Here is a 27,257-nt window from a genome sequence, read left to right on the forward strand (position 1 = left end):
GATATGATCTATCCTGGAGAACGTTCCATGAGCATTTGAGAAAAATGTGTATTCTGTTGTTTTTGGATGGAATGTCCTATAAATATCAATTAAGTCCATCTTGTTTAATGTATCATTTAAAGCTTGTTTTTCCTTATTTATTTTCATTTTGGATGATCTGTCCATTGGTGAAAGTGAGGTGTTAAAGTCCCCTACTATGAATGTGTTACAGTCGATTTCCCCTTTTATGGCTGTTAGTATTTGCTTTATGTATTGAGGTGCTCCTATGTTGGGTACATAAATATTTACAATTATTATGTCTTCTTCTTGGATCGATCCCTTGATCATTATGTAGTGTCCTTCTTTGTTTCTTGTAATAGTCTTTATTTTAAAGTCTATTTTGTCTGATATGAGAATTGCTACTCCAGCTTTCTTTTAATTTCCATTTGTATAGAATAACTTTTTCCATCCTCTTACTTTCAGTCTGTATGTGTCTCTAGGTCTGAAGTGGGTCTCTTGTAGACAGCATATATATGGGTCTTGGTTTTGTATCCATTCAGCTAATCTGTGTCTTTTGGTGGGAGCATTTAATCCATTTACATTTAAGGTAATTATCGATATGTATGTTCCTACTCCCATTTTCTTAATTGTTTTGGGTTCGTTATTGTAGGTCTTTTCCTTCTCTTGTGTTTCTTGCCTAGAGAAGTTTCTTTAACATTTGTTGTAAAGCTGGTTTGGTGGTGCTGAACTCTCTCAGCTTTTCCTTGTCTGTAAAGGTTTTAATTTCTCCATCAAATCTGAATGAGATCCTTGCTGGGTAGAGTAATCTTGGTTGCAGGTTTTTTTCCTTCATCACTTTAAATATGTCCTGCCAGTCCCTTCTGGCTTGCAGAGTTTCTGCTGAAAGATCAGCTGTTAACCTTATGGGGATTCCCTTGTGTGTTTTTTGTTGTTTTTCCCTTGCTGCTTTTAATATGTTTTCTTTGTATTTAATTTTTGACAGTGTGATTAATATGTGTCTTGGCATATTTCTCCTTGGATTTATCCTGTATGGGACTCTCTGTGCTTCCTGGACTTGATTAACTATTTCCTTGCCCATATTAGGGAAGTTTTCAACTATAATCTCTTCAAATATTTTCTCAGTCCCTTTCTTTTTCTCTTCTTCTTCTGGAATCCCTGTAATTTGAATGTTGGTGCGTTTAATGTTGTCCCAGAGGTCTCTGAGACTGTCCTCAGTTCTTTTCATTCTTTTTTCTTATTCTGCTCTGCAGTAGTTATTTCCACTGTTTTATCTTCCAGGTCACTTATCCATTCTTCTGCTTTAGTTATTCTGCTATTGATCCCATGTAGAGTTTTTTAAATTTCATTTATTGTGTTGTTCATCATTGCTTGTTTCATCTTTAATTCTTCTAGGTCCTTGTTAAATGTTTCTTGCATTTTGTCTATTCTATTTCTAAGATTTTGGATCATCTTTACTATCATTATTCTGAATTCTTTTTCAGGTAGACTGACTATTTCCTCTTCGTTTGTTAGGTCTGGTGGGTTTTTATCTTGCTCCTTCATCTGCTGTGTGTTTTTCTATCTTCTCATTTTGCTTATCTTACTGTGTTTGGGGTCTCCTTTTTGCAGGCTGCAGGTTCGTAGTTCCCATTGTTTTTGGTGTCTGTCCCCAGTGGCTAAAGTTGGTTCAGTGGGTTGTGTAGGCTTCCTGGTGGAGGGGACTAGTGCCTGTGTTCTGGTGGATGACGCTGAATCTTGTCTTTCTGGTGGGCAGGTCCACGTCTGGTGGTGTGATTTGGGGTGTCTGTTCCCTTATTATGATTTTAGGCAGCCTCTCTGCTAATGGGTGGGGTTGTGTTCCTGTCTTGTTAGTTGTTTGGCATAGGGTGTCCAGCACTGTAGCTTGCTGGTCGTTGAGTGAAGCTGGTTCTTGGTGTTGAGATGGTGATCTGTGGGAGATTTTCGCCATTTGATATTATGTGCAGCTGGGAGGTCTCTTGTGGACCAGTGTCCTGAAATTGGCTCTCCCACATCAGAGGCTCAGCACTGACTCCTGGCTGCAGCACCAAGAGCCTTTCATCCACATGGCTCAGAATAAAAGGGAGAAAACGTAGAAAGAAAGAAAGAAAGAAAGAAAGAAAGAGGATAAAATAAAATAAAGTAAAATAAAATAAAGTTATTAAAATAAATAAAAAATAATTATTAAGAACAACAAAATGTTTTAAGTAAAAAACCAAAAAAACCGGACGGACAGAACCCTAGGACAAATGGTGGAAGCAAAGCTATACAGACAAAATCTCACACCAAAGCATACACATACACACTCACAAAAAGAGGAAAAGGTGAAAAATAATAAATCTTGCTCTCAAAGTCCACCTCCCTTTTGGAATGATTTGTTGTCTATTCAGGTATTCCACAGAAGCAGGTACATCAAGTTGTTTGTGGAGATTTAATCCGCTGCTCCTGAGGCTGCTGGGAGAGATTTCCCTTTCTCTTCTTTGTTCGCACAGCTCCTGGGGTTCACCTTTGGATTTGGCCCCACCTCTGCGTGTAGGTCGCTGGAGGGAGTCTGCTCTTTTTTCAGACAGGACGGGGTTAAAGGAGTAGCTGCTTTGGGGATTCTGGCTCACTCAGGCCGGGGGGAGGGAGGGGTACGGAGTGCGGGGCGAGCCTGCGGCGGCAGAGGCCAACATGACGTTGCAGCAGCCTGATGGGCGCTGTGCGTTCTCCCGGGGACGTTGTCCCTGGATCCCGGGACCCTGGCAGTTGCGGGCTGCACAGGTTCCCGGGAAGGGAGGTGTGGATAGTGACCTGTGCTTGCACACAGCCTTCTTGGTGGCGGTAGCAGCAGCCTTAGCATCTCATGCCCGTCTCTGGGGTCCGCGCTGATAGCCGCGGCTCGTGCCCGTCTCTGGAGCTCCTTTAAGCAGCCCTCTTAATCCCCTCTCCTTGCGAACCGGGAAACAAAGAGGGAAGAAAAAGTCTCTTGCCTCTTTGGCCAGTCCAGACTTTTTCCTGGACTCCCTTCCGGCTAGCCGTGGTGCACTAACCCCTTCAGGCTGTGTTCTCGCCTCCAGTCCTCTCTCTGCCATCAGACTGAAGCCCGAGCCTCAGCTCCCAGCTCCGCCCGCCCCGGCGCGTGAGCACACAAGCCTCTAAGGCTGGTGAGTGCTGGTCGGCACCGGTCCTCTGTGCAAGAATCTCCCCGCTTTGCCCTCCGCACCCCTGTTGCTGTGCTCTCCTCTGCGGCTCGGAAGCTTCCCCCCTCCACCACCCGCAGTCTCCGCCCGTGAAGGGGCTTCCTAGTGTGTAGAAACTTTTCCTCCTTCACCCATGCATGATTTTTAAAATGCACATTGGTCGTTTGGAAAATATTGATTCACATCTTCCAATGTGGACATATTTCATCATATAATATTTTTTTAAAATCATATTATTCGTATCACCACTAATCTCATTTTTTAAAAGATCATTAAGTATTGGGAAGCTGTCAAGCTCATGGTGGCAAATCCAAGTTTTCTAAAATTATACTTACTGCTTGAAAGAATGAATTTTATCATTACCCCAAATACTGTTAGTTGTTTTCCTTGAAGTGACAGACTCACTTGGTTCGTTTTTGAGAAAATGTCTGCCGAATACCAAAGTCTGAATAACCACAGTTTTCTCAGTTGTTGTTTGAAGCTAAAATGGTGTTTTATAAAAAAAGATGTTTGGTTGCAGCTCAAATAATTGCACAACTGCTTTTCCTCAAGTCAGTTTTGGTATGCAGCAGAAGGGCTTTGTGTCGATTTCCTTACAATGTAAAAAAGATGTGTGCTAAAAGGTCAAGATTTAATCAGATTAATAATTTTTACTACTTTAGGGTATTTTAAAGTAAAATTGTGTTTTTGTTTTTGTTTTTTTTAACATGTGGGTTTGTGGTAGTGAAGAATACAGTGACTGTTGGTGCAGCTCGGTGCCGCTGCTAGATTAGTGCTGAGGCATCAGCAGTTTTACCTATACTGTTTTTGCATCTCATAGAAGCCTTGAAGAGGTCTTGGAGATCTCTCAGGAGTCCGTGGACCACACTTTGAGAACCACTGTCCTAGCTAAAATAAAAATCACAAAATAGCCTTCCATTAAATCTGATTATTTCAGCCACTTCTTTACAGGAGTACACGGTAAGAATTAGAAGAAATTTCCCTGTGAGTATGTTAAAGCAAATTTACTTAATTCTATAAAAAGTAGTACCCTGAGAATTTGACAAATTCTATCATTGCAGAACTAACCTGAATATTCCCCTATGTTGCCTATTAATATCTAATATTTTTTGATTCAGATATATTCAGTATATTTTGTTTGATGACAGTTTCATTGGGACATATTTTTTATAGCTTACAGAAATCTGGAGGTTCTCGAAAATTGATTTTTGTAGAATTTCAATTTTTAAAAAGTAGCTCAAACTCGGATTCCTAACTTCTCAGAATTCTATAAATTGTTTTGCTGTTGAGAAGAGCTAGTCCTTTACAGCTTTCTTGTTATTTTGTTTTTTGTTTTTTTAATGTAAGAACCTGTCTAATTAAATAACTTAGACTTCAAAGTTCAGAATTCTCATTTTAAGTTTCCTTTAAACTCTTCTTGTTATAGAAATGTGCTTGGTATATTTGACCATGAGGTATAATGTTAGAGCACCAAACATGTAGTCTTTCTTCATCTTTGTGTTAGATAGCATACCTGTTGTGACTTTTTTTTTTTTTTTTGCGGTATGTGGGCCTCTCACTGTTGTGGCCTCTCCCGTTGAGGAGCACAGGCTCCGGACGCACAGGCTCCGGACGCACAGGCTCAGCGGCCATGGCTCACGGGCCCAGCCGCTCCGCGGCATGTGGGATCTTCCCGGACTGGGGCACGAACCTGTGTCCCCTGCATCGGCAGTCGGACTCTCAACCACTGCGCCACCAGGGAAGCCCTGTTGTGACTTCTTTTAACTGTCAGTTTCTTCCGAGCATAAAATTTCCAGTCGTATTTTAACAATATCGTAAGATATGCTTTTATTTTTTAATTTTGTTACTGTTTTAATAATTATGTTACTTTTAGTGTGAGTTCAAGTTTAACATAAAATCAGTTCATGGGAATAATCAATAGGAGGTTTAGTTGAGTGTAAGGTAAATGGGAAACAGCAGATTGAATTATCTACCTTCAAAGGCTAGTGTGATTTTACCATTGTAAGCAATTATACCCCAATAAAGATGTTAAAAAAAAAAAGGTACAAGGCTAAAGGCCATAAGGAAAGCAATTTGGCAAAATTTAGTAAGAAAGTAGAGAAAAGAGGCTTAAGTATATGGTAATCATTGTTAACTATTGTAAATAACCAAATATTTAATATCAAATAAATGTATGTAAGTTGTGGGCTTTTGTAGACACACGTGTCAAGAGCTGATATGTTAGACAGTCTTATTACCTTAGTGACTTGATAAATGTCCTCTATTTAAAATTTGAATAAACTTGTAATTGCTTAAATAAATAAATAAAAGGCTAGTGTGATTTTAATCTACATTAGCTGGAACATTCTGTCTTTAAAAGGGAAGGAACAACTCGCAGTATTAACAACAATGGGTAGATGTTATAGGAAAATACTATTCAGTTCATTATATTATGAAGAGAAAAGAACATGAGCATTGGATTTGAATATTCCTTCTTGGCTCAGTTCCTTCTTGGCTAGGTGACCTTGAACAGGTTACTCAGTTTCTCTGGGCCTCAGTTCCCTCATCTGTCAAAGTGGAATAATCACCCCTCCCTCCTGGGAATTGAATTTAATAATATAGCATATATAAAGAAGTTAACACATTGCCTTATACTTGATAGATTTTCAATAGAATTCATGTATAACTTTCAAAAAAATTTTTAATTTGACTTTTTAAAAAGTATAGAATGAGCACATACCAAAGATTTCTGAGGCTGCCAGTAGAAATATAAAGCTGACTCAAAAGAGGATAGGAGAAACTTATTTACATAGTTGATGAAAAAAAGAACACTGAAAATAACATGTGAGTTAGATTCAAAACTGGTAACTGGTTAATGTTCAGTAGGGCAATAAAACCTTAACTTTTGAGATTATCCTGTCTCCTGGACAGAACTTATTTACATCTCTATCAGACAAAAATATTTACAAATATCAATTTTAACTCACGTTGAAATCTATCTTTCCAGAGACTGAGTCTTCATCAGTAGTAAACAGTAAGTCAAGCAAAAGTTCCATTTCCCTAGAAAATTAATTAATTAGGGCCTTCTGACATTGCAGCTGTCCTGGGAAGGTAGAGATAGGGGTTGGGAGGTTGAGAAATCTCAGGTAATCAGTGTCAGTTACCTTGGGTTTTAAAATCATGTGGGGATGGAGGTGAGACCTGGGGGCCACTTGAGGGTGGAAGGAGTTAGAAATGAGACCCCCACATTAATCAGGGATTCTGGACAGGCTTCACCCTCATTGAAAATGTGGACTTTACTTTTCTGTCTCAAGCCTGGGATCTGTAAGGAAACTTGTGACCACATTCAAATTTATTCTACTAATATCACTCGTTGATACTCCTTGAGTACTGGCTAAAGAGTACCTGTTCGACCTGAAGTACCTAAGATTTCCATAACTAAAACTCCACTGCAGATGAGTTCAGAATCATAAAAACACAAGGAAATAATCCTTTATCAACTAGAGTCAGTGGGAGTAATGTATCGAAGTGCGAGTATCAAAATTCACGAACTTCAAATAATGAAACAATAATGGAAAAATCCCACAGAGACCATAAAATAAATGTGTTTAATTAAAAACAAAGAAGGGATTAAACCCAAAAGAACAGGCAGTATTGGAAGAACCAAAAAGAACTTATAGAAATAAATTTTAAAAAATTATTAAAATTAAAACCTCCAAATAAATACCAGATTAAACAAAGTTCATGAGAGACTTAATGAACAGTATAGACTTTAGAAGATTGCCAGAATGCAATCCAGAGAGATAATGAAATAGAAAATATTTGAAGCGCCCTGGAAGATAGAATGAGAATGCCTATAGGATGTGCTAGAAGGTGAGATATTTGAAGAGATTACGGCCGAGAATTTTCTTAACTTGAGAGACCTGAAACATCAGATTCAGTAATCACACCAACTTCCAAAAGGAGGAATAAAACTTAAGTCCACACAAATATGCATCCCAGTGAAGCTGCAGAACACTCTAGACAAAGAGAAAATCTGTAAAGAATTCTTGAACAATAAAGAAGGGCCAAACAGCCATGGCACACATGGCATTAGGAAGTAGTGAATGCACTTCCTGTCACTAACCTTGCCTTTGGCACCGTAAGTCCTGGTACAACTAAGTTCAGTGATGCTGGCTTTCTTCTCTTTGAACTTCTCTGTTGTGAAAATGGTTTTTGACTGCTATCCATTAGGCATGCCATTTTATAGCTGAACGTTGTTTGTTCTGTACTTACTGTCACCTCTAATCTTAGGCTTAATCACCTCCAATGGTCTAAGTTTAGGGGGCTAACCTTCTTTCTTTCAGCTTTAGGTATTCTGGGCATCAAACCAGAATAGTTGCTGCTTGGCAGTTGCCTTGGGGACTCCCCTGGCTTTGTGAAGAGGAAAGGAAATCTCTGTGTCTTTGGTGTGGGCTTGACTTTCCTAAGCTTCTCCTTTGCTTCTCATTTCTGCATGTGAATCAATACACCTATCTCCATTTTCTGGACTTCATAGAGGTCTGAAGCTTTCCCTCACTTGGGAAGCATCCCCGGGAGGGAGTCACATGCCAGGACGGCTCACTCATGGACAATAACAACAGAGTTAGGAGAGAATGAGAATGAGAATGAATGCTAGCCGAAGGGATGCCTTTTTAGAGATAAGGACAATATAGAAGGTTGCTCCAATCATGGTATAATAGTCCTTATTTCTTTCTCATTATTTTTCATTTTGCATTCCATGCTGGGTACCAACAAGTCCCATAATATAGGATTGTGACTGATACATCACCCTTGATTTCTCTCCAGGGGATTAGTCCTTAAATGTGTCTGTGGCTGGGCTTCCAGACAGCTCTTACTCTTTCCTTTGGCTTCTGTTAACAAAAGGAGATTGTTTTCTCAGCCCTCTGGGGGACTCTTTCTCATCAGCCATTACCATTACTGGCTTTTCTCCCTCTCTTTTCCTCAACATCCGAACAGATAGTGCTTTGGTGTCTCTCAGGTCTAATATTCTTCAGAGAACGTCTTTCTTTAATTACTTTCCATTCTTTTTTTTTTTTTTCTCTTCCTAACCCAAACACACACACACATACACACACACTGTTGCTTTGAACAGTTATTTTGTACTTTCCCTCTTTGTGGAAATGGGATTATTAATTTTTCTGTCATTGCTGTCATTGAAATGCCCACATTTCAATTTCTGCTGTGAGCACTACTCAGAATTTAACTGGACAAGACAGAGAGAGAAGCTGGAGGGGAGGTGGAACATAAAAGCTTTTTATTATCATAATAGCTTGGAGTGTGCCCTTCCTGAGAGTGGGGAAAACAGCTACCATGGCAACAGGTTCTAGTTTCCAGGAGGGCTCTAGTGGCTCTGGTAGTACAGGAGTCTGGAGGGTGTGGAACAGAAATCAGTAGCAGCAGTAGCCTTTCTAACAGGAGCTTGAAGTAGCAGGCTTCCTTCCAGTGATTACTGCCATGTTTCATAATTGAGTCTGTATGTTATATATACATGGCCAGGTTGTTAGTGGTTCTGCTTCGGAGCTACACAGGGAGCTGGGAGACAGCAGAACCAGGAATCAAGGGCACGAGCTTTAAGCCCCTCTCTGTCCCCATCTTGTAGGTGCCTGCTGTGCTCTTGGAGCAGGCCTGATCCCTTCCAGCCCATTGCAAACCACCACCGCCTCTTCCTGCGTCTCAGGCGTGGGGCTCCTGCCTGGTAAACTCCAATCTGCTTGATCAGGAATTACCAGAGTGTGGCTCTTTCCTGTCAGGTCTTACTAGAAATGCCACCTCAGTTGTTTTCAGAGGTTCACCTTCACCAAAGCCTGCTATGCTGGCCCCCGAACATGCAGAAACTGTGTGCTTTTTTCTCTTTCTTCCTTTTTTTTCTTTTTTTTTTTTTTGACTCTTTCCTAGAGTAAGTTCTTATCGTAGGGAATTTTTTTCTCTCCCAAGTCAGAATGCTGATCCTCATAAAACTTGCACCACAATGCTTAGTTCTGCTAATTGCTAACTTCCTGCTGGACCTGAAATTGAAAGATCTGAAACATCAGATTCACTAGTCACAGCAAATTCCAAAAGGAGAAACAAAACTAAATCCACACACATACACATCCTAGAGAAGCTGCAGAACACTCTAGACGGAAAGAAAAATCTATAAAGAAGAACCCTTGAATAATCAGTAAGAGCCCAACAGCCATGGCCCGCAATTAAAAGTTGGTTTTCAGGACTTGGTGGCCTGGTTACCCTCCCTGCCTCTTGTATCACCCTCCCAGGCTCCAGGGAGACAGGCTATGTCCGTGCACAGCTTACAGAATACCAGAGAAGAAAGACTCATTTCGTACCAAGGCCTGCTTCACTATAACGGTGTCTGCGTGTGCTCATCAGTCCTGTCTCTTTGAGTCTTCTGTTTAAACTTGTTCTCTGCCTTCTCCCCGCCCCTCCTTCTCATCCCACTTTGCACAGCACCAAATAGTTTTCAGAACGCTTTTCACCTCTCTTGCTTTGTCCTTACAACCTCCCTGTGAAGTAGATTAGAGAGGTACGATGATCCTTTTTTGGCCTCTTTGTCATCCGCAAACGTTTATATGCTGCCTTCCAGGTGCCCTGGTACCCATTGGCATGGGTGGGCTATATTGAAATCAGCGGGGCTGATATTCTGAACCTCAGGTCATCAGCCTGCGGGTAGCCCACAAATATCTATTAAGCACATGTCCTGCCAGGTACTGGGCATACGTTGATGAGCAAGGCAGATCACTACCCTCCTGTAGACACAGTTGTTCTCCTGCGCCAAACGCGGAGGCAGGGAAATTCACCCTTGCCTGGCTTCATAGAGAAGAATTTGATCTCAGGTATTTTTTCTTTTTTTCTTGCCCATTAAATTTCATGAAAAATAGATGAATTATAATTACAAGAATACTTTAATAGGTGTAGAACTGTGTTTATTTTTAAAAACATAGAAATAAGGTTCCATCCTTGCCAGATACTTTTGGTCTTCTTTGTAGGAGACTAGTTGTTATGTCTGGACCCTTAATAAAGTCATTGGGTCTATAAACATTTGCAAAAATTTCATATCCTAACTGATCAAAGAAATGCAACTTAATGAGGTGGATAGACCTAGAGACTGTCATACAGAGTGAAGTAAGTCAGAAAGAGAAAAACAAATACCGTATGCTAACACATATATATGGAATCTAAAAAAAAAAACGGTTCTGAAGAACCTAGGGGCAGGACAGGAATAAAGACGCAGGCGTAGAGAATGGACTTGAGGACATGGGGAGGGGGAAGGGTAAGCTGGGACGAAATGAGAGAGTGGCATGGACTTATATACACTACCTAATGTAAAATAGCTAGTGGGAAGCCGCCGCATCGCACAGGGAGATCAGCTCAGTGCTTTGTGACCACCTGGAGGAATGGGATATGGAGGATGGGAGGGAGACGCAAGAGGGAGAAGATATGGGGATATATGTATACATGTAGGAGATTCACTTTGTTATACAGCAGAAACTAACACACCATTGTAAAGCAATTATACTCCAATAAAGATGTTTAAAAATATATATATATATAAAGTAAAATTCATAGGAAAAAATAAGATAGGTACAATATTGTTTACTACTTATTAAAAATTTCAAAATGGTATTGCCTTAGGGCTCAGAGAAATAGGCATGCTAAAGCATTCTAGGTGAGAGTGTAAATGATAGAAGTCTCCTAGGTGACAGTTTGGAAATGTGTATTAAAAGTGTTTATGCCCTTTCATCCAGAAATTCCACGTCTGTGAATTTATTCTAGAGAAAGAAAGATGTGCCAGTACTGAAAACAATTGGATTGTCCAATAAAAGGGGATTTCTTAAATAAATTATGGAATATCCATACAGTAGAATACTGTAAACCTTAAGTATGAGGAACATCAGAATGAATGATATGTGAAAAATTCGTAGTAGAGCAGTAAAAACAGGTTATAAAACTGTGTACATACAGTATGATTCCAAGTTGTTTTAAGATATGTGTGTCCATGTATGTGTGTGTGCCTAGGAAAAGCATAGGACATAACATGTAAACCTTAAAAACTAACTGGATAAAATGTAGTTATTTCTGATTGGTAGAATTATGAGTGAGTTTTATTTTCTTTGTGTTTTTCTGTCTTTTTCAATTGTACCACAACGGATGCTTTTCACTTATAATACAAAAAAGCAGGGGGAGGGGCATAAGTCTTAGTTTTTTTCCCCTGATGATAACACCAAGAGAAAGAATAAAGGATAGCTATTTTTAAATGGCCACTACACCTTAAAGACCAAACTGACATCTAATGACATTTACTGATTCTGTCTTAAGGGAGATAGAAGCATTTTATTTCGTAAATAACACACTCTGTGTCTGTACTGAGAGTGGGGGAGTCATACATGGGGGTGTATATGTTTAAGGGAGTGTGCATCCAAGTAGGGGTGTGTGTGTGTGTATGTGTGTAGCCAGGTGTCAGAGCCTCACAAGGCCGTGGTCCTTGCGGGAGTCGCAGAGATCTGCATATCCAAAGATATTGCCTGTGCTGAGCTGACATTGTGGTTCACACCCCTGACTCATGGCCATGTGCTCTGTCGTTTGATGCCCAAGGTGCACCTGCAGGCATCCTGCCTTCAATGGGTCAGGAGTCTAAAAGACTTTCAGCTGCACTGAGGCTTCGTGAGACAGTCAAGTCTAGAACTGATGCACTCGTTTCTTGAAGCCATTTGCTGTTTGTTTTTTTAAGCACCAATACCAATGCCAATTCATAGAGAAGACTTGTTCAAGTGATTTTTTTGACATTTATATAGTGAACACTCTGAATCCTACCTTCCATAGAGTAGCAGGGCTCCCTGAACCCTGCTACTTTCTCCCTTCAAATTTGCCAGACACATTTCATCTTTCTAAAGGGTTCCTCTTTTGTTTGTTTCCCACTCTTGTTTAATGATTATTTAGCTTTTCACATAGCCCAACCACATGCTGGCGTCTATCACCAAGATTGCAATGTGGTTCTCTCCTTCACGTATATTCCTGGAAGGTGGCCTTCTGTTTGCAAGACTGAGCAGTAGGTCTACTAGTGACGCGTTTTCAGGAAGAGCCGCTTCCGAACTGGGTTGGGGCCACAGAGGTGGGTGGGGTGGGGTGAGCCGCTGAAGGCCGCGGGAGGTTCTCATCATTCTGTGGGAAACCAAAGGGGTGGCAAGGATCCCAGGGCTTCTGCTTGTGCTAAAGAGCTGTTGACACGGACTTTGGAATTCCTGTGGAAAAGGAAGCAAACTCCTCTAGCATGTAACTTTTAAAGAGGTCTCAGGCAGGCTCTGATGTTTGTGGTTGAAGATAGGACTTCTTACTTGCCTGTGTGTTTGCACGTGCACTTTGTATTCTCCTCATCTGTAGACTTCCAGACTGTACTCTGATGAATGGGCTCAGCTCACACATCTCCCCCTTAGAGGCCTTCCCCAGCCTGCCTAAGTTGGTTCTCCTCACTGCTTTTTTTTTTTTAACTTTTATTTTATTTATTTATTTTTTTAACATCTGTATTGGGGTATAATTGCTTTACAATGGTGTGTTAGTTTCTGCTTTATAACAAAGTGAATCAACTATACATATATCCCCATATCTCTTCCCTCTTGCGTCTCCCTCCCTCCCACCCTGCCTATCCCACCCCTCTAGGTGGTCACAAAGCACCACGCTGATCTCCCTGTGCTATGCGACTGCTTCCCACTAGCTATCTATTTTACATTTGGTAGTGTATATATACACTATACACAGAGTCCATGCCACTCTCTCACTTTTTCCCAGCTTACCCTTCCCCCTCCCCGTGTCCTCAAGTCCATTCTCTAGTAGATCTGTGATTTATTTCTGTCCTGCCCCTCGGTTCTTCATTACCATTTTTTTTAGATTCCATATATATGTGTTAGCATACAGTATTTGCTTTTCTCTTTCTGACTTACCTCACTCTGTATGACAGTCTCTAGGTCCATCCACCTCACTACAAATAACTCAGTTTCATTTCTTTTTATGGCTGAGTAATATTCCATTGTATATATGTGCCACATCTTCTTTATCCATTCATCTGTCGATGGGCACTTAGGTTGCTTCCATGTCCTGGCTATTGTAAATAGAGCTGCAATGAACATTGTGGTATATGACTCTTATTGAATTATGGTTTTCTCAGGGTATATGCCCAGTAGTGGGATTGCTGGGTCGTAGGGTAGTTATAGTTTTAGTTTTTTAAGGAACCTCCATACTGTTCTCCATAGTGGCTGTATCAATTTACATTCCTACCAGGAGTGCAAGAGGGTTCCCTTTTCTCCACATCCTCTCCGGCATTTATTGTTTGTAGATTTTTTGATGATGGCCATTCTGACCGGTTTGAGATGATATCTCATTGTAGTGGTTTTTTTTGTTTGTTTTTTTTTTTTGCGGTACACGGGCCTCTCACTGTTGTGGCCTCTCCCATTGCAGAGCACAGGCTCGAGACGCGCAGGCTCAGCGGCCATGGCTCACGGGCCCAGCCGCTCTGCGGCATGTGGGATCTTCCCGGACCGGGGCACGAACCCGTGTCCCCTGCATCAGCAGGCGGACTCTCAACCACTCCACCACCAGGGAAGCCCTCATTGTAGTTTTGATTTGCATTTCTCTAATGATAAATGATGTTCAGCATTCTTTCATGTGTTTGTTGGCAATCTGTATATCTTCTTTGGAGAAATGTCTATTTAGGTCTACTGCCCATTTTTGGATTGGGTCGTTTGTTTTTTTGATATTGAGCTTGCATGAGCTGCTTGTAAATTTTGGAGATTAATCCTTTGTCATTTGCTTCATTTGCAAATATTTTCTCCCATTCTGAGGGTTGTCTTTTTCATCTTGTTTATGGTTTCCTTTGCAAAAGCTTTTAAGTTCATTAGGTCCCATGTGTTTATTTTTGTTTTTATTTCCATTTCTCTAGGAGGTGGGTCAAAAAGGATCTTGCTGTGATTTATGTCATAGAGTATTCTGCCTATGTTTTCCTCTAAGGGTTTGATAGTGTCTGACCTTACATTTATGTCTTTATAATCCACTTTGAGTTTATTTTTGTGTATGGTGTTAGGGAGTGTTCTAATTTCATTCTTTTATATGTAGCTGTCCAGTTTTCCCAGCACCACTTATTGAAGAGGCTGTCTTTTCTCCATTGTATATTCCTGCCTCCTTTATCAAAAATAAGGTGACCATATGTGCTTGGGTTTATCTCTGGGCTTTCTGTCTTGTTCCATTGATCTATATTTCTGTTTTTGTGCCAGTACCATACTGTCTTGATTACTGTAGCTTTGTAGTATAGTCTGAAGTCTGGGAGCCTGATTCCTCCAGCTCCATTTGTCTTTCTCAAGATTGCTTTGGCCATTCGGGGTCTTTTGTGTTTCCATACAAATTATGAAATTTTTTATTCCAGTTCTGTGAAAAATGCCATTGGTAGATTGATAGGGATTGCACTGAATCTGTAGATTGCTTTGGGTCATTTTGATTGCTTAGAGTCATTTTGATTAGAGTCATTTTGATTGCTTAGAGTCATTTTGATTGCTTAGAGTCATTTTCACAATGTTGATTCTTCCAATCCAAGAACATGGTATCTCTCTCCATCTGTTTGTATCATCTTTAATTTCTTTCATCAGTGTCTTATAGTTTTCTGCATACAGGTCTTTTGTCTCCTTAGGTAGGTTTATTCCTAGATATTTTATTCTTTTTGTTGCAGTGGTACATGGGAGTGTTTTCTTAATTTCACTTTCAGATTTTTCATCATTAGTGTATAGGAATGCAAGAGATTTCTGTGCATTAATTTTGTATCCTGCTACTTTACCAAATTCATTGATTAGCTCTAGTATTTTTCTGGTAGCATCTTTAGGATTCTCTATTTATAGTATCATGTCATCTTCAAACAGTGACAACTTTACTTCTTTTCCGTTTTGGATTCCCTTTATTTCTTCTTCTCTGATTGCTGTGGCTAAAACTTCCAAAACAATGTTAAATAATAGCGCTCCTCACTGCTTTTTATCGCATGCTCCTGTTCATTTCTTCTGGCCACTTTCACAGTCAGATATTATTACTGATGTATTTGTGTACTGTCTTCCCAATTGGAATACAATGGAAACATATGGAAAGCAGGGATCTTGCCTATCTGGTTCCCTGCTGCAATGCCTAGAAGGGGCTGTGGGATCTCATGGGTGTTCAGTCATAGTTGGGTATGAGCAGACGTGGTATGTGTAGGGGCCTGCAGAAGGCCAAGGAAGTTGGACCTTTAGAGTGAGGGCAGAACAGCGTGACAAGAGGTTGGAGAGATAGGCAGGGTCAAATCGCATGGGCCACAGTGAGGGGTTTGGAGTTACCTGAGAACCTGATGTTCATTAAGTTATTTCATCTCTGCGGGTTGCCACATACCCAGTTTGGTCTGCTAAAGTCACCCCTTAATGGCCTTTCTCCTGGGCTTTGTGCACCACTGGGTCCTCAAAGTATTTCTTCAGCCTGTGCTGCATTCTCTCCCCCGTCTCCACTGCCAGCAGCTTGGCATTCTTCACCCACCTTTCCGAAAAGCCCAGCAGAGCAAGATGACAAGAGCTAAGGTATCGGGGTTTGATGCCTGCACAATTGGAAGCATTCCGGAAGTTTGTCATTAAACACCTTGACTTCCCCATTGAAAAGTATTGGGTTTGAGCTTTGCAGATGATACTCACCAAGAGCCTGAATGACGGGAGATCGGGGCCCAGATCTCAACTGCACTGTTTGAATCATTTGTGTCTCTGTTTCTAGACATTATATGCTGTTCTCTGCCTAATGATATGTTGGTTTTCACACATTGGATCTGTAATTCCTGTTTGTCGACACTGTACTTTGTTTTATAATTTGCTCCCAAAGTAGCAGAATTCAGTGAGTTTCCAGTTTTGTTCTGTCTATGAGGAGGATAAATCAGGTTTTGCCTGGCATGCATTGAAAAAAGAAGTCTCCTGGCATAATTCCCTGATGAATCTATTTTTGTAATTAAGGCAATAAATGTAACAGAAGGGTTTGTTTCTTCACTCTTATTCTAACGTGTACCACTATATATAAACACAATTATTTTATATGTACAGATAAATAAGATGAGCTGCTGGACTTGGACTACATTAGGCTTGGACTACATTAAAATTTTGGGAGATAACAATTCAGGTGCAGCAAGGAGCTAGGAGATGTTGTATAGAACTTCAGGAATGGGGAGACGTAGTAAGATGTCATTCACTCATATTTTTATTCTAATTTTTGTGGGTTGTGAAATGTATATTGTTGGGGTTGTTTTTTTTTTTTTTAAGAATTCTATTCTTTAGCATCAGACATGTCAACATATATAAAAATGTTGATGTTCTACCCACATAATTCTTCATGGATGTTAGAGATCTGGGGTTTCGTCTTTCATGGTTAGTACTAATTGACCTCTGGAACTTTTCAAAGGAGTGTCAACTCTTGTACATGAACTGCCATGAACTTTTCAGGACACCTTGAAATAATTGTTTTCTCTATTAATTGCCTATCCACATGTAATTCAGAAGTTCGTTGATAGTACATATAGATTTATAAATTACAGTCATTTTGGTACATTGGCCCTTGCTATATAAAGCCAGCTTTTTCAACCTAAGCCTCTTGATTTGTTTCAGACTCATGGCAAGGAATGTAATTTTCTGTCTGTTTCCTTTTTGAGGTGAAGGTACACTCCTTTTCAAAACTGTGCCAATCAGATGGGTTATTTCCCTTATTTGAAAAATCTTCACGAAAGGGGATAGATTACCCAGGGCATATGTGTGTGTGTCCGTGCTTGCATGTATAGATGTGTGTTTCTCTCTCTCTCTGTCTCTCTCTCTCTCAGTCTGTCAATTTCTCCGTCAGTAACATTTCCCATAATCCCATCAGTGGATTTGGAATCTTGATTCTACCTCCTGAAAGGATTATCGTCATTTCATAGAAGCAGCAACGAGGTTAGCATTTCATGGAAAGTGAGAACCCCTGACTGCTCAGTCTTAGAGCCATTATTCTTACTGGAGCTAAGTCACATGGTAAGGGGCCAATCCCTTAACCTTTGATGTGGTTCCTTTTGTCCCTGACCTTTCATCTGTAAAATGGGTGTAGTAATATGGATCTGTTCTTGTAGTTAATTAAAGGTTGTTAAGATGGTTCAGTTCGATGGGCTTTATAAAGGTTTACATAACACGTTTAATATTGGTGTTCTTTGTGGGTGACTATTAGCTAGGTAGCAGGTAACTAGCACCTAGAGGCTGTTACTTAGACTCTAGGCCTCCAGTTCATTGGCTAAACATTCTGTTCTTTTACAACCTCCCAGTGGGGAAGCCAGGGGAAGACTTAGCACAATGACAAGGAGAAAAATGTGGAACGACTTCAGAGACCTACCACGTTAACACAGACATAGATGCAAAGGCACGGTGCCTTACACATTTCAGTTACTTAAATAAATATGAAAAGTAGCATATTCTGGGTTTTGCGTGTCTTGAATTCTCTCACGGGGCCTTGTGCTAGTTTGTGAAGTTCTTACATCTCTTATGCCCGTGGAATTGGGGCATTTAAGTCTTAGTAGGTGAGACCTTTCTGAGTCTGCAGAGAGGCATAGCGAATTATGTTATCTCTCTGATCAGAATTTTCTCATGGCTTTTCATCTCAGTTGAGTGGAGAGGGAAGCTCCTACAGTGGCCTGCAAGGATTTCCCGCCTCTGAGTCTGTGACCTGACTGGTCCTGATACCTTCCCCTTTGATGGCTCTGCGGCAGGTACGCTGGCTTTCACTGGTGCTGCCAACGTGCCCCACAGGTTGCTCCCTGAGGCATCTGCATCTGCTCTTTGCTCCCCTGGAGCGCTCTTCCCAGAGATCCACGTGGCTTGCTTCCTTCCCTCCTTCAGGTCGCTAGTACATACCTCCCTCTCAGTGATCCCTTCCCTCACCACTGTGCCTAGAACTGCAGACAGTCCGCAAGTGCTCCGTTTCCACCCTAGATTTTATTTGCTTATTGTCTGTCCAATCCCAAAAGAACGTAAGCTTTTAAAGCAGGGTATTTGGGAGTGGGGGGTGACTGTTTTGCTCATGGCTGTATCCCCAGCACTTAAAGAAGTCCCTGGCACATAATAGGCAGTAGAAAGTCCTAAGGCAATTCCTCCATGGCCTGCCTTTTTGGACAGTGCTCACCTAAAGGTGAGAGGCTGAGCCATTGAAGGAAGTGTCACCACCAGCAGGAACTGATATATTTGCAGTGCTCCGTGACATCAGGTTGGCATGCACCGGTGCAACTATTATGCCTCCTCTGTGCTCCAGCATCTCTCTATAGACTGGAGAACATAAGCCTCAAAATCAGTCAATCAATGATCATGTGAAAGGACTTTAAAAACTGTAAAATGCTTTGGAAATGACAACGACACTGGACTTTATAATGGATTGTTATGTAATTTGAAATAGTTAAGTAATTTTCCAGGAAGCAGGGTTCCCTGGACCAGTGCTGTGCTTCCCCATCTGGGCCTGTGGACTGGGTCCAAGAATACAGCTACAGGCCAGAGCCTGAACCAGCCAGGACCAGAGTGGGGAAGTCCATCCAGTAACCCCTAGACTGAAGGGATGTGCCTTCCATGTGCACAAAACTATTCAAATACCAAGTAGCTGAGACCACGTAGGGCAAATAGAATTCAGGTTGGCCTGTTGTTAGTCTCTAAACAGCTGTGACTAATTTAGAAAAATTAAGCAGCTTAGCAGCAAAAGTATAATTCTTATTGTTAATGAAACCTGGCCTATTCCGGAGGAGGCCAGTAATTCCCATGACCCAGATTAGTTTTCTCCCAGTACAAAAGCTTAGGGGTTTTACACTGTTGATGGGCAGAGATGAACCTAATATCCTTGTTTGCTTTCAAATCATCCTTTTAAAAATAATCCGGTTCTCCTTATACCCATGTTCTCTTTAAGGCTAGGCTATGTAGAAGAGAAGAGAGGCAAGTGAGATAAAAATGGCAGATGATATACTGTATATATTATATCTCACACATGTTTACACACACACACACACACACACACATATATTCACTGCATTGTATCAGAGAGCATCTAGGAGCAGTAAGTAGCTCTGGACTGCAGACTGCGTGGCATCAAATTCCAGCCCTACTACTTGTTCAGTATGTGACCTGGGACAAATTTCTGGGTTTTCTGAGCCTTAGCTTCTTCCTGTGGGATAGGATTGGAACTTAACCTCATAGGGTTATTGTCAAGATCAAATGGGGTAATCACTGCAGTGCTTAATGCTCGTCTCACAGGAGGTGCTCGCTCGGTCAGTATCAGTTGCTGCTGTTGTTGATGACGATGTTAATAATCTAAGGCAGGCAGGAAATAAAGGGATTTCAGAAAGGGATAAGAAAGGGAAGAGTGAGATGCAGGAGACACTATGCTAGAAGGTTTAAGTATATTGGAAAGAGACTGGTATAATATGGTAAGCTTATGCTGTAATTTATAATGCTTATTAGATCACTCATGTGATAATGATAATTATACCCTATGAGTATTTTATGGCCTTCGTACCTTCCAGATTAGCACTGTGGCCAATGAGAGCTGCCTGGTTTATTCCACGCTGTCGATGTCAGGGTGAGCTGCTCTGGCCACTCCCCTGACCACTGTCCCACTTAGCAAAGGTGCTGAGACACCAGTAGATTATGTGGAAGTTTAAACCAGGCATTCAGTGCGGCTGAGCCTTGAGAGCCTCAGAGGAAGGTGGCCTCCCAAAGCATGCGCGTGTTCTCTTTTTTCACCAACACCTGATAAGGGCAAACTCTGTGCTAGGCCCTGGCGATGGGACAGTAAGGGAGGATAATGCCATCCCAGTTTTCTTGGAACTTCTAGTAAGTGGAGGAGACAGACAATGACAATTCCGTGAATAATGACATAATTCACCAAGTGCTAGGAAGGAGAATTGAGGAATTAGTTTTGTAATGAGGTATCTGACCTGGTATGGGGCATCCAGAAAGACCTCTTTGGGAAGTGAGAGTGATAAGTTAGGAGAGAGCCAGATCAAGAGGGGCTGCAGGGCTTCCCCGTCAGGGAGCATCAGTATTAGGAAGGAAGGCACCCAGGCCTAACGAGAGTTTTAGCCCAGTTTTAGCCAAGGGGGGCATGGTGGAGAAGGGTCTAGATCATGTGGGATCTTGCAGGCCGAGGGTTTTTAACCTGTAATTAAAAACAGTCAGAAGCCTTTGGTCGGTTTCAAACAGGTAGCGGTATTGGATTGGAGGAGACCAGAGGGGAAATAGAGCTGGTTGCACGCTCAGATTTTAGAACAGTCTCCACTTTAGACTGCAAGCTATATGCCAAGAGGTACCTTGGCTTTGCTGCATTTACCCAAATCCTTTTTCCTTTTCTCTGAAGGATTTTCGGTACCAAGTGGGCTTCTGTAAGCGGGCGTTAAAGTCGATGTATATGATACTTGTCAATACTTAACATCTTAGCAGTGAAGTTTTTCCGTCTGAAATATAGTTTTACACATTTCACCAGAAACAGAGAAGACATTGGTAGTTATTCACAGAGCTTTGAGACCCTTGGATGAAAGCGGAGCAGCCTGCCGGGCTGCACATGCGGCCATAATTGTCTTTTTGAGGGGGCTCTCGAAATCATCCATTTGGCCCGTCCTCCTTTCTTCCTTTTAATTCATCCTTCTCTCTCAGTCTTAAAGTGTTTACTCTTTCATTATTGCAGCTCTCTGACTCTGCCAGCCGACTGCAAATGGAATGCTGTCATATTTGAGGGCTATTTCGTCATTTTCATGTTTTTGTCAAGCATGAAGCCACTTCAGGAAGGGAGTAGAAATGATGTTTAGCCCAGTATCACTCTCATAGGCATACCTGCTTTTTCTTCCTCTCTCTTGCTTTTTCTTTCCTTCTTCCGGTTTAGTGATTTGGGTGGTGAATGAGGGAGCGGCTTTTTTTCCCTCTATTATAACCACTACTTTTTCTCCCACGTGCCCAAGCGTGGAACTGCTCCATGTGTTCATTTGTGGTTGGATCTTCTGAGGAAACAAAATGCCTCTTTCAGCCCAGCTGAACTGACCCGTAGTTGTGTGGGAGCAGCAGAGTGCTAAGGTGAAGATGATGGGCTCTGCAGCCACCCTGAGTTCCTTTCCTGGCTCTGCCCTTCATTAGCTGTGTGACCTCAGGCAAATTACTTAACTTCTCAGTGCTTCAGTTTTCTCCTCTGTTAAATGGCAGTGATAGTCTCACCTACTTGTCTCAAGGAGCTGTCTTGAAGATTATACTGGGTAAAAGTATCCATCATAAGCAGCATTCAGTTATTCAAAGCTTCCAATCTGGCTTCACTGGATAACCATTCCCAGAAAGATATTAAATATGGTTGGTGAGCATGACCCCAGTAAGTGCACGGAAAAATTTATTTTAAACGCTCATTCTGGTGCCAGCCATCAGGACAGCCCAGCAAAGCTGTATTTATGGCTCTGATGGATTTCCTTGGCAGAAGCCTCCTCAGCACCATCCAGACTGGTCCTGTCTCCCCGAGTTCAGGTGGTATCCAGGCAACACACACACACAGTCTGACTCAATAAAAAACTCTCAGCCAGTGGTGGTGAGGATTCCCCCCACCCTTTCCCCACTCTATACCAAGGATGAAGTTGAAGTTGGTGGAAGGAGCCTCACTGACAACCCTTGAAACTAAACTTGCCTTGGGTAGCCACAAAAAAAGTATAAGTTCCAGCAGCTTCCTTTCCAGCTAATCCTTCTTGGCCCCAGAGCTCGGAGCTTCTCTATCCCTGAGAGGGTAGTAGAGAGATAAGTGATATTTACTGCAGCTTAGGTGCCCACACACTCAACTACTTTCCGGATTGGTAACCTGGGGCCTACCCAGTGCCTGCCTGTGTGCTGCAGGGGATGCACTCCAAGATCTGGATCCAGCCCCCAGTGCTGAGACACTCATGAGAAGGGAAGCAGTCAGGGTAGAAATGTCCCACGGCATTGACTGTGAACATAATCACTTAGAGCTCTGTGTGGCCTCCCGTCAGGGAGGTGTCTAGAACTGGGCTTTGCAGGCAGGTGGGCGGTTAGGGGAGGACTTGCCAGGCAGGCCAGGGGCAAGTTGGTGCCCTTGAAGGCGAAGTGAGTGTGGTGGGTTTGCTGTAGCTTCCTATGAGGCGCTCAGCCTGTCATGTGAGGTGCTTATAGGGTAATGATAGAAAATAAGTAATAATATATTTTGAATTTTTCTGTGGATTTGAAGTATTTCATAATTTTTAAAAAAGAAGAAATGAAAAAAAAAAAGGATAACCAGAAGAGAAAAATAGCCCTTGAAATACAGGTGGAAGAGACAGGGTTCCTTGCGCCAGGCAGAAGCAGGACACCAGGTGACACCACCAATTTACAGTGTGACTTAAATTGGCACTTGATTCTCCTTTCACCACTGTCATCACCACTACCTTGACCACCACCATGAACAATACTAGCTGTCATTTAGTAAGCCATTATTTCAGGCCAAGAGATTGACTCACCTAGTCTTATTAATCATCCTTAAACTTTATGAGGTAGGTACTGTTGCTTGTGTTTTATAGGTGAAGAAAGGGGTTTAGAGAAGCCAAGTGACCTGCCTCCTGTCATCCATCTGGGAATGTCTGTATGACTCCACTCCCTGTGCTATCCTGTCTCCTTTAGCTTTTTTTCCCCCATATTTATAAATTGGAAATAATATTTGTACTCCATACCTATAGAATGGCATTTTTCAAATTTTAAGTCATGACACATTAATGGATTGTAAAATGGATTTAGTAGCAGAAAGATGACCAGAATAGAATAAAAAATAGCAGAATTTATCACACTTACTGTTTCTGAAACTTGTGCTTCTAGTAACTCGTGTTTCTGATATGCAAGTACGTATGTGTGTGTACCTCTCTCTATGTGTGTATATATGTATGTATGTACTAGTGAAGTGTTATATGGGAAAAAATTTTCCTACCATGGGTTATTGTCAGAAAGTTTGAGAGCTACTGTTCTAGACTTATATGAAGTTCAAACAACATTAAAAAGTGTTGCAGAGCTCCTGTAAACTCTAAAACACCTTGCAAGTCTAAGTTGTCATTACTTAACACTGGAAGCTGAAACAAATAAAGGATGGCAGATAAAAGTGTTGCTGTGCTGTAACCTCCACCCATCTGGTTCATCGCAGATAGTGCTAATCTGTCACCACATTGTGTCCAGTGGAGCCAGGATGCAACTTTAACACTCCTCGACATAGCACTGCAGGCTTCAAGATGAAACCTATTTGCAGACCTAGCAGCAGGCTTAGGTATTGTTGGTACATCAGGACCAGTCTGTGGTTATAAAGTACCGCTCAGCACTTCCAGAGCTCTGACTCTCATTTAAATGCTAGGAAGACAGATGTGATCCCCAGAACAGCATGGGCATCTCTGCATTACAGGCCCCAGAAGAGTTGCCTCCACTCTCCTCCCCTCATAGTGCTCCCCCACCACCAGCTTCATCTGGAAGTAATTTACCTCCTTCTGCCTCTCAGAGGGTATCAGACCAATCCAGAGTCCCCATCCACTTTCCCTTGAAGCAAAGGTGGCAATGGCCATTTTCCTTGGAACATGCTCTTTCCTCATTAACCGTAATTCATTAGGGAACCACAGGGAACATGGGGTGCCGATCCCCCACCAACTGCCCTGAAGGCATGCCCCTCAGGAGATGCCCTGCTTCTCAGCTGGTGTGGCAAACTCTTAACAGTCACAGAAGGAACCGGGCTTTCCCTTAAAATCGCATGTGGAAACTGTTTCTCTGCCGCCTGCAGAGGAAGCCTGTAGAATTGGCAGTTGTCTTAGAATTCTCCACAGAAGAGTCCACGTGGACCTAGGGAAGGCCTGTCAAAGACTCCCTCAGTGGAATATGCAATAATGCATAAGAGACTCTTGTGTGTGGATTTTAAGTCAAGACTCAACATGACATTCTGGGCTGTGTGGGGAAGAGCTCAGGCAGCTCAGTTACCAACCCGGAAAGCAAGTTCTCTGTGTTTTATAGACCTCACTAATGAATGAGCCCCGTGGCCTTGGCTAGACCAGGCTTCCCAGTGCTCTGCCAGCCCTCCTCCCACACATGGGTAAATGCATCAAGTTATAATGGATGGCTGGTGCCAGCAGAGACTGAGGTCTGTGCCTTTCTCTCTGGGTTACATAGCAATCTCCAGCCATTAATAATTCATTCTGGAGTAATGAACATAGCTGTACCAAGTTGTGAGCAGTAATAACCAAGTGATAGATCAATTTGTTACCTCAGTGTGCCGAAAGATAATGGTAGCTAGTCATGAAAGGTATAGCCTTTTTCCCCAAAAGTTTCATAAGACTTAGATCAATGTGTTTTTTTAAGTTCTAAAATAAAATGGATCATTAAAAAGGAAATGAGTTACATTGGGTAGCCTCAAGCGTATTTATATTCAGAGATGCTTATCCACAATTACCATAGGTTTTTTCCAAATGCCTTTGGTCATTTGAGCCAGTAAATCGGAGTAATTATTGCTCATTAATTAAATCTAAGAAATGGAACACAGTTCCAGACTTTGAAAAGGGAGGTTGGGAGAGTTGAGATACATTCCCCAAAAATCATCAGTAATAATTTGAGGTTTTCTGAGTAAGTAGTTGGGTTGAGAATTATTGTTTAATGTCTACTCAGAAACTCGGGTCGTCTTTTAAAACCTCACTGAACATTTGTTGTGTTTCTCCTGGGCCGGGCACTGCTCTCAGCACTGGTGCTACCAACTAAAATAAGCACAGTCTCTACCCTAAGGCAGTAGTCGAGACCTTAATAACATGTAATAAATCCAGGGGCCAACACTCCTGCCTTCATTGAGGGGTGGAGGACTGGGGAGAGACTAGACAAAGACTTCAGAAGGGAAGGGAGCCATTGGCGCCGTGCCTTGAAGACCAGCAGTTTGCCAAGCAAAGAAAGAAGGGTAAGAGAACGTTCTAGGGAGAAGATTGACAAAGGCAGGTAGATGTGAAAGTGGAAAGAGGATGGGTAGTGAATGAATATAATAATCATCACTGCATTTCCCACACGGTAACACATTTAACTGATACAACAACCTCACGAAGTAGATGTATTATTCACCTCACCCCCTTTTTTATTTTATTTTATTTTTTAAATTTATTTTATTTATTTATTTTTGTCTCCGTTGGGTCTTCTTTGCTGCGCGCGGGCTTCCTCTAGTTGTGGCGAGCGGGGGCTACTCTTGGTTACGGTGCACAGGCTTCTCATTGCAGTGTCTTCTCTCCTTGCGGAGCACAGGCTCTAGGCGCGCGGGCTTCAGTAGTTGTGGCACACGGGCTTAGTTGCTCCACGGCATGTGGGATCTTCCCGCACCAGGGCTCAAACCCGTGTCCCCTGCATTGGCAGGCGGATTCTTAACCACTGCGCCACCAGGGAAGTCCTCATCCCCTTTTTTAAAAGATGAGGAACCCAAAGCTTAAACACTGAGTCCCTTGCTCAGGGACCCAGAGCTGGGAGGTGACAGAGGGCTTAGAGGTGAGTTGGAAAAGCTGTGCTACGTCATAGGAGTTTGACATTAAAAACAGTGGAGCCCACCAGTGGTTTATGGTCACCATTATCAGAACGTTCCAGCTGTGCAAGCGTCGCTGAACACTTGCACATACACTGTGTCACTGTGTTCTCTCTCAGTGACCCAGTGAGGTGTGAGGCCATTGTAGTTTTCAACAGAGGACTGCCTTGAGTGGAGCTAAGTTGTAGACGGTAGCTGGTGGTGGCAGGCAGGGTGCAGCAAACCCAGAGAGTCTAGTCAGAGAGCCTCGTTAAGAGGCTGTTGCTTTAGTCAGATTGTGTTGAGAAGCGTGATGGTGAAAGTGATCATCGTCCAAACCCTATATTTTTATATTGGTCTACAATTTAAAAGTGCTTTCATACATAAATAGCTTGTTGATTCATTTACACAGGGACTTTTGTGACAAGAAGGTAAGTCTACTGACTTGGCTTATTTGGGAGGGGAAGTATAAAGGCATGGAATTCACTTCCTGCACAAAGGAACTGATGTTGAAAGTAGTGGTGTTACAAGCAGCTTGTAAACATGCAGACTTACTGATTGACTGAGGCCCAGAACCAAAGCCTTTCCCCTTTGCCAGCCTTTCCCCTTGCTTTAACGCTTTCAGACTAGAAACCTGATACAGTTTTGGGTAGAATGGAAAACTATAAGTAACATCAGGAGATTCAGCTAGAACTCAGAAAATGTTTGTAAAATATTATTACTTGGACCAGAAACAGGCCAAGGCATCAGTGGAAACATCTCCTTGCTGCAGGTATTGTTTAGCAATCAGAAAGCAAGTTCCCTTCCTGACTGGGCTGTTTCACAGTTCACGTTTCATAGACTTAACCATCCCTTTCAGAGGAGGAGCTTTTTATGAAATTAGACGTTTAGCCCTAGAAAATGAAAGAAAAATACACATCTGCTGATAAAATTGGTTAATGTAGTGTTCAGTAAAGGCTCAGTTTCAAAACCAGCAGTTAAAGCAGTAGAACCTCTTTTTCCTCCTACAAAATAGAAGTATCCAAGAGAAACAGTGTAAACATTTATAGAATTGTGTGAAAAACAAATACTCAGTATAAATAGCACTAAGTGCTAGGGAGGTATGTCTGTGCAAACTGGCATCTCTGCCCAATTTCTCTCTAATTTCTAGTAATGAATAGTTTCCTTCTTCTAACAGGTGGAAATATTAGGTGGAAGCCTCTAATATTTTCTTAACAATACTGAATGGCCTTAACTTTTAACTTATTTGTTGTCAATAGATAATTGGTATATTTTTGTACATGGGGCCAGCAAATGAACAATGAAATTTTATGGCTAGGTCATGGTGCCCTGGGTGTGGAGTTCAGATATATGTTTCGAGTAGTTGTTTATCCAGAAATATGCATATGTGTTTATCAGTTTACTCAGCCCCAATACTCCTGACCCTGTGTGTTCCTTGGACTTTGAGAGTAAGTGGCAATATAAACACAGCCATATACATGGATGTACAGTAGTGCATTTTGATTTCTGTTTATGCAGAAA

General features: G+C 41.8%; 1 protein-coding gene across 6 annotated transcripts in view; it reads left to right on the forward strand.

The window, feature by feature from the left end:
* Nucleotides 1–27,257, forward strand: part of ARHGAP26 (Rho GTPase activating protein 26) — a 472,331-nt gene that overhangs the window by 334,354 nt on the left and 110,720 nt on the right. The window lies entirely within an intron of this gene.

Source organism: Pseudorca crassidens, chromosome 3 (assembly GCF_039906515.1).
Source record: "Pseudorca crassidens isolate mPseCra1 chromosome 3, mPseCra1.hap1, whole genome shotgun sequence".
Classification (NCBI taxonomy): domain Eukaryota; kingdom Metazoa; phylum Chordata; class Mammalia; order Artiodactyla; family Delphinidae; genus Pseudorca; species Pseudorca crassidens.